The following is a 13,658-nucleotide window of genomic DNA, read 5'->3' on the forward strand; positions in this document are numbered from 1 at the left end:
CCATTATTTTGATTATTTCACAACACCGTAAGCTTTGTTTACAAATCGTAGACCATGGACCTTATAAGAAATAGACTAACCCAATTGCGTTTTCTCCCTTGTCTGGCGCGTTCCCGGCTGTCACCTTGATCACATCCGGAGGAGTAGGGACGACTTCCAGAAATTAGCAATGATTGGCTATTGCAGCGCGTACAATTGTCACGAAAAAGCTGGTGGTAGTGCCTCATTTCACAAGTAAGAATTTTTAAATATTTTTATTTTTGACACTGAGATTGCTTTTTAAATACTTAGCATGTTTTTCAAGCATAATTAACGTTCTAAATAATTATAAAGCTGTTTCAGGCTTGTACATATTTTTAGCTTTTCCTATGATGTAAGCGAATTTGTAACTTCTTCTTTTAGAAAATAATATTTTAAATCTGAACTAACAGAAAAATTCAACCAAGTAATTTTCTCTTACAATTACTAAAACTATAACTAATACTAAACTATAACTAAATACTAAAATGCCTAAAAATGAATTTTTGAAAGTTTTTCTTTAAAATTTATAATTTTTTGCTGCTTTTTTTAAATTATAGGTAAATTTTAATTCCTAGCATTATAACTAATCAAAAATAAGAATATTTAAGAACGAAAAGTATACATCTTATATAGCTGGTTTTGTTGTTAAAAGCTTAGCTTATAAAGTAAAATGTAATATCTGTTTCTCAGCTTTAGTTTCAACAGAACCATGTGATTGTTTGCTAGGTTTCAAATATTATAAATCTGGATGTAAAGGTTTGACTTCTCCTTCCAGTGACGTCCGAATGATCTGCAAAAATGCAGAAATAATTTTTAGGCAGACTGAAAAGGAGTTTAAATTGAATAAAAAAATATTATAAATTTCATGACTCTAAAAGTCTTAAAAAGCGTAGGAACACATATATTTCCTTCTCTTCAAGACCATATTTATGATGATGAGCCAGATAAAAAACCACCTGATTAAATTAATTAAAGCAGTGATATTTCAATATTTAAAAATCAGAATGCATCATGCAGTTGCATGTTACAATGAATCTAAACAGAGAGAAAATATTCAGATAAGCAGATTTACTAAATTAATTTTATTTAAGCGTCAATAAACCATATTATCTGTTTCTCTTCCTCTCTCTCTCTAAATATATATATATAGGTGTGTGTATTTACATTAATAGATAAATAGATATAATCTTGTTTTCACAAATATTTGAAATAAAAAGTGAAGTAAGCGAATTTTTCAATGCAACAAATATCCTAAATTGTTTACTTTCATACTGTTACGAATTTGGTATTTAAAAAGCTAATATTAGTTCAATTATAAATTAATTGGTTTTATTTCTCGCGCAGTGCAGCGCGTGACGTATATTAAAAGAAGAAAGCTAAGCCAGAAAATTAAAAATACAAGAGCGCGTGCATTAAATAAATAAATATCTCTTTTTGATTTCGAGAAAGTACTGGAAAATTCTAGCGAGTGATTTTAAAATGTTATAAAAGGAGGAAAACATCTCAGTTTGTAGTAGTTGCTTAGTTTGTTGTTGTTTAGAAAACTACTGTTGTTGATTGTAGCGAATTCGCGGATTAGCGTTCTTTAGCTGTTTTGAATTACGTTCTATTGGATATTTGAGTAGTTAAAAGATAACTACTGTGAGATATTGTAATACTGCATGATAATTTGAGAAAATTTAAGCATTTTTGTTGTGATAATAATAAATTTTTGTTCATTTTTCATCGGACTTGTGCATTCATTTCGTAACGAACCCGTACGCACGCAACAATTTTTGGTGTCAGAAGTGGGGTTTGAATGCCAATAACAAGAGCGATGGAAGAACAATTCAGGTAAATGATGACTGCATTTGCTGCTTTCCAAGAAAAGATGGAAGGAGCCGTCAACTCCGTTAAAGAAGAAATTAAAGGCGAGATGAAATTGGGCCAAGAATCCGTTAAGGAAGAAATGAAGGCCATTCAAACTGGTCAATTAACTTTTAAAGACGAAATAAAAGTTGTTAAGGAATCTGTTAAAGAAGAAATAAAAGCTGTTCAAGTCAAGATTGAAGAAAGTCAATGCGAAATGAAAAGAGAAATTGCCTGCATAATAGAAGCCAAATTCGATGCTATGGAAGGCAGAATAGATGTGGTTGAGAATAAAGTGGGACAAATTGAGGAAAATGTTTCTTCTGTTAAAGAAGAAATAGAAGAAAGAGTTTGTTCCGTTCAGAAACAAATCGAACAACAAATTGATGACCGGGTTTGTGCGGTTGCCAAAGAACTGGAAACTTTAAAGAAATTCGTAGCGACGGCTGGGAGTAAGAGTGATGATTTTAAATTCTTACCGATGCCTGCTCGTCCATCTCTGAAGCTATCCACATATGATGGGAAGACATCCTGGCAAGTGTATAAGACCCAGTTTTCTATCGTGGCGGATGCGAATGGATGGGATTCCCAAGCTAAGGCCTGTCATCTCGCCGCTTCTCTGAGAGCAGACGCAGCAGATATCCTGCAGACGCTTCCCGAAAACAAAAGGTTAGATTTCGAAGCTCTGTCCGGCGCCTTGGAGCTGCGCTTTGGCGAGAAATGTTTAAAAGACTACAGCAGGCTTCAATTAAAATCCCGTCAACAGAAGCCCACCGAATCACTTAAGGAGCTCGCCACGGATGTTGAAAGGCTGTCACATCACGCCTTTTCGGAGTGCCCGACAGAAACAAGGGAAATCCTGTCCCTGCAATATTTCATCGATGGGATCCGGGATCCCGAAATACAGAAGGCCCTACGAATGGCAGATGTAAAGGATGTAAAAAGCGCTCTGTTGTACGCCGTGAAATTGGAGGCAGCCCAGCAGGCAACTCTTAGAGATCGCTACCCAGTCAGAGCTGTGCGAGTCCACGACCCAGGGGACCAATTGATGGCTCGTTTAGATGATTTATCCAGACAAGTCGATGCTTTGATACGGAGTAGCAGTGAGAACAAAGTGGCTGTAAGATGTTGGAGATGTGGTTCTGAAGGTCACCTACGACGGCATTGCAGAACACCCCAGGGCACGGATAATGAAACGGATGAGTTGACAAGACCAGTGAATGCTTTAAGACGGAATAGTGGTGAAACAAAACCGACCCTAAAGTGCTGGAATTGCGGTGTTGAAGGCCACCTACGAAGGAACTGCAGAACTCCCCAGAGCACGGAAAATAAGGCATACGATTTAAACAGACAATTAAATGCCACGGGAAGGAAAAGGACTGACAAGAAACCAAAGTGCTGGAACTGTGGAGCTGAAGGCCACGTACGAAAGAATTGCAGAACACCCCAGGGAACGAAAATTGAGACAATTTCTGAGCAACGACGCAGGAAACAAATTAATGACCATATCAAGGAACGGAGGTTGCCAGATAATGAAAAACCCTGTTTTAAAGCGCTTAAGATCTCTATAGTGAGTGGCAACAATAACGGACTGTCCATCAATGGGAATATCGATGGAGTTCCTTGCAATATGATCATTGACACAGGAGCTAATGTTACCATCATTAGGAAAGATTTAGCTGAACAGTTTAAAGATAAACTTATTTGGACGCCATCCTGTGTTACCCTTCAGACTGCGTCTGGTGACAAGATCGACATAACTGGGAAGTTAAACGTAAACATCACGTTTGGAAGTGCCGCCTACCATCACACGGCATATGTGGCGGATATTACAGATCCATGCATATTCGGATTGGACTTTTTAAGAAAATACAATTTTTCCTTAGATTTCAAAAACAATAAGCTGCATAGCATCTGATGGCATGACTATCCATCCTCAAAAGGGATCCTCGCCTGGAAATGTCGACGCCTTATCCGAAAGATCGAGCTCGGGAAGCTGCCGAAATCATACCAGGGTCGAAAAGAAACTCAAGACTACCAGCTATTCTCCATCCCAGAAGCTCTTCGGTCGAGACCTTCGTCTGCCTTGTGACCGCCTGTTTAGTCGCCCTACGGATGCGCCTTCATCGCCTGAGGAACACATCCAAGATGCCCAGGCCCGGTTTGAGGGGATGCACCGTTCTGCACGAAAGCGAGTCAACTTGGCGACGGAGAAAATGAAGACCAGATGCGACACAAGAGCTACTAGACAGAGATCCAACAAAGGAGACAAGGTGTGGTTGTGGAACCCAATTCAACGAAAAGGACTGAGTCCTAAATTACAGTCACCTTCGGATGGTCCATATACAGTGCTGAACACGAATGACGTCGTGGTTCGGATCCGTGAGTCTTCGAACTCTTACGACAGGTTAGCTTATTACTATGGCCATAGTACGTAATGTAAATAATTGTAAATAGTATCAGACCATGGTCCTTTTTTGTTTTTAAATGTGTATTTGATTTGATTTGTATTTAGTATTTGATTTGCATTTAGTATTTGATTTGAATTTGATAGCATTTGATTTGTTTTATGTATTGCATTTATTGTTCATGTTGTTTATTATTGTAATGTAATGCTTATTAATACATTTATGCCACAGTTGTAAATTTAGCTTCCTGTCCAGGGATTGTACTGCCCGGGACGTGCAGTCCTTGGGAAGGGGGCAGTGTTACGAATTTGGTATTTAAAAAGCTAATATTAGTTCAATTATAAATTAATTGGTTTTATTTCTCGCGCAGTGCAGCGCGTGACGTATATTAAAAGAAGAAAGCTAAGCCAGAAAATTAAAAATACAAGAGCGCGTGCATTAAATAAATAAATATCTCTTTTTGATTTCGAGAAAGTACTGGAAAATTCTAGCGAGTGATTTTAAAATGTTATAAAAGGAGGAAAACATCTCAGTTTGTAGTAGTTGCTTAGTTTGTTGTTGTTTAGAAAACTACTGTTGTTGATTGTAGCGAATTCGCGGATTAGCGTTCTTTAGCTGTTTTGAATTACGTTCTATTGGATATTTGAGTAGTTAAAAGATAACTACTGTGAGATATTGTAATACTGCATGATAATTTGAGAAAATTTAAGCATTTTTGTTGTGATAATAATAAATTTTTGTTCATTTTTCATCGGACTTGTGCATTCATTTCGTAACGAACCCGTACGCACGCAACAATACATATGTATTTATGGATGTATAGTCATTTTACAGGTATATAAAATTACAAGGTTACTTTAGGCGCATTAATAAAAATTTAAGATTGGACATATAATATCTTGTATTTTATAGTAATTATTTTTTAAAATTTATTTCTAGTTCCGCATAAGATTTTTTTATTTACTGCGAATTTTTTTTTTTTAAATTTTTCATTACACTCAGAAAAGTTTATGCTCGGAATTTTATGAGTTATTAATATTGTCATAAATGATCGTCTTTTAATACCATAATAATTTTGAAAACAGAAAAAATAAATAAAACAATCCTTGGTTTCTATAAATATTTGCTACTACTGCCTGAAAATGTTAATAAAATTAAAAAAAATTACCAAATCTTGTTTAATTTTACCTTATTTGTTTCATAGCATCATGTACTATCAATCTTACTTAATTTTACTTTATTTGTAGGCAAAAGTAAATTCATAAATTTTTTGTTTAGAGTTTTTACCGTTTTATCAAAGTAATGATGTTTAGACAAGAATTACGCTTATGCTCAAAATGCAGTAAAAAAAATACTCAAAATGCACTAAAAAGTGCTTTCATGAGATATATAAAATCTTATTAGCAAAAACTGTGATTTTTATTATCTCATCATTTATACAACGTATCACATTTAATAATCAAAAAGAGTTATGTGATAAAAACGCCATATGTTTCAATGTTACGATAAACTAAATCGTCTCTACTCTCTCTTCCCCACATGTGTGTGACGCACGCCCCGCCCACTGGGTCAGTCTATTTCTTATAAGGTCCATGTCGTAGACAGTGTGACGCTGTAGAGGGCGGGAACACTTCCTTTCACAGTGATTGGCTGAGTGAATTCCTGTACTAATGAGAAAATCGTTTCGTGTGGACAGGCGAGCTATCTCAGATATTGTCGGCCTTAGCTGGCCGAGCAAATCGCTACGTGTAGACGGGCCTTTAGACTATGTACTAGATTTATAGATAGCATTGTTCGAATATAGGTATTTTCCACAAAATCAGAATTTTTCTGAAAAAACATACTATTTTTTTTTCATATTTCAGTTCTCCAACTGAAATTACGCCAAACTACCAAGTTTTGTAAAAGTCGCAAGCGTAGTTTTTTAAAAATTAGCTCTCAAAATTTTAGTTCCTCAATGTTAATTGAGTTTGGTATATATTTCTCAATCTCTTTTTTTTTTTTTTTTATTAAACTTATTTGATTCTTCCTTTCACATTTCGAATAGTTCATTCCAAATAAAATTCACCCATTTTTTATGATTTATTTTTAAAATTTGTATTTTAAAATAATTTTTATAAATTTTTCAAAAAAATTTTGAATTATAATCAATAAAATATTACCCATCATCTTAAAGTACACGTATTTCTAAGTACACCTGCAAAAAAATTACAGTTTTTTTATTTAAAATTTCTTATGACTTACTTTTTTTTCTGGTCACTAACTATTAAAGAGTTTTCACTAGTAGATCGCACCAAAGTGCACTAGGCAAAAGTATTTCCAAATAAATGGTACTAGGGAAATCCGTCTCATCCTCAGCTCATTTTTGAACACCTGAACTTTTTCACTGCGGCAAGGAGATTTTAGTTCCAACCGACAACAAATTTACGCTGTTGTCCTACAAGGAAGTATCTTTAAACCGATATTTTATATTTTGTACGTAAATGACTTCCCAAAATTCAGACAAGACCCTAATATTATATTAGCATGCTACGCGGATGACACCGCCATCATCGCGAAATCCAGACGGCCAAATCACTCCTTGGAAAAGATTCAGCAGATTATTCCTGATATTGAAGCAGCAATGCAAAATTAAGATTAACCCGGAGAAGTCAAAAGTTTCAGTCATCAGAAAATTCAAGACCACAGAACCCCTCATCTGCAATGTTACGTTCATCGGAAAAACAGTTCCTACTGTAAGTACGCAAAATACCTAGGAGTTATAATAAATCGGCATTATGAAAAAGCTTTACCCACTACTTTCTAAGGACTCTGGATTAAATCTTGCACGCAAAAGAAGGCTTTACACTGCAATTGTCAGGCCTATTATCGCACATGCCTCCCCGGCCTGCACTGTAAAAAAAAACCTCGAAGTTTACAGACAAAAGTCTTGTATAGTTACAGAAATGCGAACAATTACGAAGGAAATACCTGTAACGAACACAGAACCAAACGAAACTGTAAACTCTACAGGAGTTTTTCAAGAAGTTTTGCTTGGATTTTGTCCGTAGCGTGTGATCACGTGGCTTAAAACGGCTGAGAGAGAAGAACCAATCAGGAAGAAGGTGGAAAAACAGCGTCCTAGCGGGAGAGTTCAACGATAGTCGCCATGTTAGCCATTATTTTTGCTATGGTCGAGGTAAGTTCGAAATAGTGTTTGACGTGTATTTTACTAATTTTATGTAATGTATTTGTTATGTTCTTTACACTATCTATAATTAAATTCTTTTAATGTTTAGCTTATAATTCTAATGCTCCTAAATAAACCTGTGTTGAATTATTGTTAGAGTTTAAATCACAGAGTTTATGTTCCATTTAGTAAAATAACAACTTTTATTCGTTACATCTGCAGGTGTCTGCAGTTAAACTGCTCATATTTATAAACAGAAACAAATTTGTTAATATGTTAGTTTAAAAACAAATAAGCTTAATATTAATGTTCTATCTATAGTCTAATAATTCTCATGTTAAATATTTATGTATCTTTTAAAACATATCGCGTTAGAATATTCATATTTTTCATTTTGTTGACAGATGTAACATTATTATTCCATACATGTTATCATTAATCCCAGCGTGAACTGCTTTATTTTTCAGAGCATTATTACACTATGTATGTTATTATTAATCTCAACGAAAAAGAAAAAATAAATGTAATATATTTAAAAAATTCGACAAAATAACTTAACATACATTAAAAATGGAATATCATTTCATTAATACATGCGATAAGTTCGCCTTAAATGATTATATAGTCGGATAGCAATTACATATTTGTAAAAGTATTCAATATATATTATTTTTTGTGTTAAAGATAGTTTTAATCCAGGACAGTCTTTACCAACTTATAAAGCATCTATTAAGTTACATTATAACCAACATTTACAAAAGGCAATCGAAATGCCATGACTTTGACATATTTTTAACTATGATGTAACATACTAGGAACATTAAAGAAAAAAAATTCTATTTTTTCCTTTATGCTTGTTGAAAAGTAAAATGTTAATAAAATGGTACAACATTCATTCTAGGACTTACAATGTAAATTTACATATAAATTTACTATAAATTTTGGTGCAAAGTTCATTATAAAATGCATTTGCTAATATTTAATAGTTATAGCATTCAATATCAAATCATGGAAATATTAGTAATGATACGTCAGTTGCATATATTAATTTCAATACTCAGCTCAATGCCAAATTTCTTCTATATCTGAGATAACATGTATTTTTTGAAAATAATTATTTTGTGTCATCTTTTCATTTAAAAATCTCTTTCAGATATATTTTAATGTGAATTATTTTCAAAATTATCCTCATTAGAATGAATGTTGTTCTCTTTATTATGTTTGAAACTGCCGTTACGCTAAAAAATATATTCAGAAAACTTTATTGCTGAATGTTTAAAATAAGTTCTACTGCTCCTTTTTGACAAAGAGTATCTATTTGAATTGCAGTTGGTTTTAATTAATCGTTGGTTGTATTTTTAAGAACTACTTGATAAAATTCAACAAATTAGTTCAATCTATGAGTTCATCTGAAAAACCTAAAATTTTTATTCCAATTCTGTCATGTGTATATATTTCAAGAATGAAAAAGAATTACAAATTCACTATCCAACAATACTGAGTAATATGTTGTTGATATAGCCAAACTTAAAATGACCCATTTTAAAACCAGATTAAATAAATCATCGCGTATTTTCGGTCATCGAATTTCTTTGGCGTTAAAAGTGTCATAGATTTAGTAAATCCAAGGGTCAAGGTAAGCTCAAATATTTTTTTTCATAGTTCATATTTGCTAAGTTATAAATTTTGCTGATGCAAAAGTTATGTAACTTATGCAAACATATGCTTAGAGTATTTGAACTAGTGTTGAAAAATCACTGGAATTTAAAATGTAATTGACAGTATGCCTTAAAGCTTGTTTTGGTAAAAGTATATTTATGGGTGCCACTTGGCAAAATTTGGCGATATTTGGCAGTACATGGATACCGAGTTTGTGCAATTCTTTGACCATGTTATTTTGGCTTGTGTAGCGACGATTTGTGTGCCAAAACCGCCGCTACACGAAGACAGATTGCACATACTCGGTATCCATGTACACATCGACCTATTTTCACTTAAAAAAAATCTGTGAATTGTACAAACTTGGCATCGCGCACTCCCTTGACTTTATCCATGTACACATCGACCTATTTTCACTTAAGAAAACATCAGAGAATTGCACAAACTTGCGCTCCCTTGATAATACAGGAAGCACCCTTCAATATACTCTAACTGCTGTTTTTCATAAATTAAAACATTTTAGGCATTTAAGATATCTTTCTGTAAGTTACAACTAAATGAATGACTCTTAAGCATAAAAATTTCAAATTTTTATGCTTAAGAGTAGAAGGAGTTATACACTTTTTAAATAACAGTGTCAGAAAAATATACTTTTTAAAATATGTAAACCATTGTTTGAAGTATAGAAAAACCTTCCTTAGCAAGTATACCTCTTTAAGTGATTATGTCAAGTATTCTGGTGATACAAACATTGATATTAATTATCACTGAGAATCATGCTTTGTGAAGTAACCACCTCCATTAAATATCAAAATTGTACAAAATTATGGAAAAGTTATAGAGTGGTTTTACTGTATACTTAAAGTATATCATATCACTGTTAGATATTGATGATGTAAAAGATATTATCTAATCATAAATATTTCAAGCATTAAATAGCTTAGTGTAAGTCAATAAGTTTTCAGATTCTGACTTTGTACCCTGTCTTTCACTATGTAATATTTTTCTAGCAACTGTGTTAAGTACCAGTAAGTAAGTTTGTCTTAAATACCACTTAATGTAATCAGGTATCATCTGTTCTGTCTGTAAAACTTAATCGTAATAAATGAACAAATGAATATCTGTAAAACTAAAGATGACACTCTATGTAAAAAATACAAGTATTAAAATGTCTATGAGAGGAACATTTAAAATATTAAATCCACGATCAATTTTTGCGACATCTAAGATAGAAAATACCCAAACTGACTAGTTAATTCAGAGGATGAATGCATGTAACATCATTGTTCATGTGTTTGTTAATTGTGTAAGTATTGAAGTTCATGCATTAATTGTTGATAACTATATTATTGGCCTTATATATATATATACTTGCATTTCAAAATTTTGTATATTTTGCCAGTGAGCTAAGTATTAAATGCTGTTACGTATAAGTTCATATTATGTGGAAAAGTAGTTTTTTTTAGTAGTAACACTTTCTGAGAATTTTTTAATGTTGATCATCAAGCTTAAAGCATATGGCTGAAATTACCAGTATTAACCATAATTTAATTATTCTCCTGTTTCAGTGTTTCTTAAACTTTTTTCGAATAGAGATTATGTGAATTATCATAATTTGTGAATCACCTTGCTGCTGTTCCCTTCGAAAGCAATTTTTTAGCATATATTACTACTAGTACACTTATATTTTAATATATAATTAAAATCCGTTATATTTCATAATTAAGTCCATTGAAGAAAAGTTATATTTCTAATACTTCAAGATTATTAATGAGAAGGATGATTTGTAATTCTTGCATGGCTCTTCTATATTTGGATATATGATGGTAAGACCACAGTCTTAGTGGATATATGATAGTATATTTGGATATATGGTGGTAAGTACCACAGTTATAGTGCTTTAAATCCATCTTTTACTGCTAAGACTGAGTGGGAAGTCTGTAAGTAGGGTAACCAATAATAAATTTCATAAAATGTCTATCTTACGAGAAAAGGTGATAGATGATTGTCATATGTAACTTTTTAAACTCTGAGATTTTTCAACTAAATTTTTTTGTCTCCTTTGGAAACTTCGGAGGACCATGAGGGCAAGCTGTATGATCCACAGATTGAGAAGTGCTACCTTAATACATTTCAATTTCTAGAGAAATTAATCTTAAAAAAAATCTGATCATTATTAAAACTACTTTACAGATTTATTTTATATTACAAATAAATATAGTAAATATCTAATAAACCTCAAATTATTTTCTGCAAAATGAATTATTTAAATTTATACTGTTTTTGCTTCAAAAATGGATGATACATGCAATTTATGATTTCATGAAAGGACCAAAAGGAATCTTGTTTGCAATTTAATTATTTAATTTAAAAAAAAGATTTAAATCATTTGGAATATGTGCAAGTGCATGCAATTATTATGAAGAGATTCTAAATTAAAATGTCACATAACAAATTTAGAATATGTTATGTACTTCTAACGAATGTGATTTTTTCTTTTATTTAGGAGCCATGCTTTGAATCCTAAGAAGAAGAGGACTGCACCTTCACAACTAGTTAAAAATAACAATAATATAAATTTTACCTATTTTTTATTTTATTTTCCTTTTGGATAGTTTTCAAATAAAAATAAACCTATTTTTGTTTCTATATTCTGTGTATTGGAATAAAGAGTCGAAATCCATTGCAATATCCAATATTTTCAAAATATGATATTTTTTGAAATAAAATATATGATTATGGAATATTACATTAAAATGAAATGGTTCCTTATGTAACCTGTATGTTACACTAAAAGACTTCATTGAATACTTGTAAAGTAATGAGCAAATACTAAGTTAATATCTTGTGTGAATGAATACTATCTTACAGAATTTTTTATTCCATAAAAATCTATCTAAAAATATAATTTTGTTGAATGAAGATTTAAACATTTTTCCCGAAGATTTAAAAAGTCGTTTGAAATAATGATAACAAAAACATTAATCTGAACCATTTAATAAATGAATAGAAAATTTTGAGAACAATTAAATCATCCACAGGAATTTTGAAATAATCATCGTATTTTTGACATCAGTTAAAGAAAGAAAATCTGAGTCATTTTGATTATAGTGCTAAATTAGTTCCATTAATAGTAGGATAGAAAATTAAAATTTTAAGGAGCCATTATGCATTATCAATTTTTCATTAAAAAATTTTTAGTTTATTACTACTATCATATCAATTATTAATGCTGAATTCTTTATCTTCAGTTTTTACATTCTTTTCTTAATTTTCTAGGCATAGCAGAGAAAAATATAATTATAGGATCAAGGCATTTCCAAATACATTATATTTTCTTCCTTAAATTTTTAAGATCATTCTATATTCATCATGTATTATAGACACAGTATCAGGGGATTCTGTTCAATTTTTCAGTTAGAATTTGGGACGAAGTTGTGAAGTCATATCTACATTAAATGCTTGAATTGATTATTTGAAATATGACAAAGCAAGAGAGGGCCATCTGTCCAAGGAAAGGAATATTTTAAGGAAAACTTCATGTTACACAAACATTCACACAGGCAGCCCATTCTCTAGGATTTAAATCTAGAGCCAAATGCTAGTGTTCAGCTTACTGTCTGGCTGCCTGTAGGCAATAAATGTTTTAGTAGAAGGAATACTTGAAAAATTAAATTTAGGACTAACTAATTCTTCAATTTTGTATTCAATGAGAAGAATGTAAGTTATTAATAAAGTTTTAAATCTGGGAAAATACCTGTACAACTGTCCGATTAATTAATCTATTATTTCAATTAATGGTCAGTAGCAGAAGAGATTAAAAAGCATTTATGCCTAAAAGAATTATATGTTGTAATTAAAATGAATAATGCAATTAAGCATGAAAATAATTTTGGATAACTTGTGATAACTGAATTTAAGTTCATTGTTGAGTTACATAAGTAATTTTTTTTAGAATTTGAAAAAATATTTAGAATTGTTTATTGAAACAATTTCATTAAAATATTTTTTTACTGTAATCATATCCAATTGCAGTCTCTTTAGATTACACTGTTGGATATAAGGAGAATGATTTGGTTTAGTTTACTTAAGTATGGCAAAACACACTAGGACTATCTGCCTAAGTGGAGAAATGCCTTTGTGGAGGACTTTCGAAGGGAAACTGACTTATATACATGATACACATGGAGAAAACCATGAAAATACCCATACAACCAGCCCATTCGCGGGATTTGAACCTCGGACCGAACTACCAGTGTTCAGTGGGGGAATTCTAGAACATTACTAATTTATTGCCAAAAAACCATTAAGTCTAATACACAAGTTTTTTTTCCAGCTATTTCGTGATGCATATGTAACTTTGAGATGTCTTAAAATTCAATAAATGAAAGTAATGCAGATGTAAGAAAAACATAAAATTTGAGCTTCTTTTTAACATTGGAAATATTTTGAAAGAAAATGTTGTATATCTTTTAGAAAATCTAAGGTATTTTTCCTTAAAAAAAAAACTTAATATTTAAAGTTACATAACTTCCCTTTCCCCACAAATAAAT

The 13,658-nt window shown here is 31.8% G+C and overlaps 1 long non-coding RNA gene across 1 annotated transcript; it reads left to right on the top strand.

The window, feature by feature from the left end:
• Nucleotides 1-7,342: 7,342 nt before the first annotated feature.
• On the top strand, nt 7,343-11,754 carry LOC146997740 (uncharacterized). Its single transcript, XR_015040818.1, has 2 exons — nt 7,343-7,455; nt 11,612-11,754. It is a non-coding gene; the product is annotated as an uncharacterized LOC146997740 (long non-coding RNA).
• The last annotated feature ends 1,904 nt before the right edge of the window (nt 11,755-13,658 follow it).

This window comes from Stegodyphus dumicola, chromosome 4 (assembly GCF_044657685.1).
Source record: "Stegodyphus dumicola isolate Sdum_Otavi_A_Nest chromosome 4, ASM4465768v1".
In the NCBI taxonomy this organism is placed as follows: Eukaryota; Metazoa; Arthropoda; class Arachnida; order Araneae; family Eresidae; genus Stegodyphus; species Stegodyphus dumicola.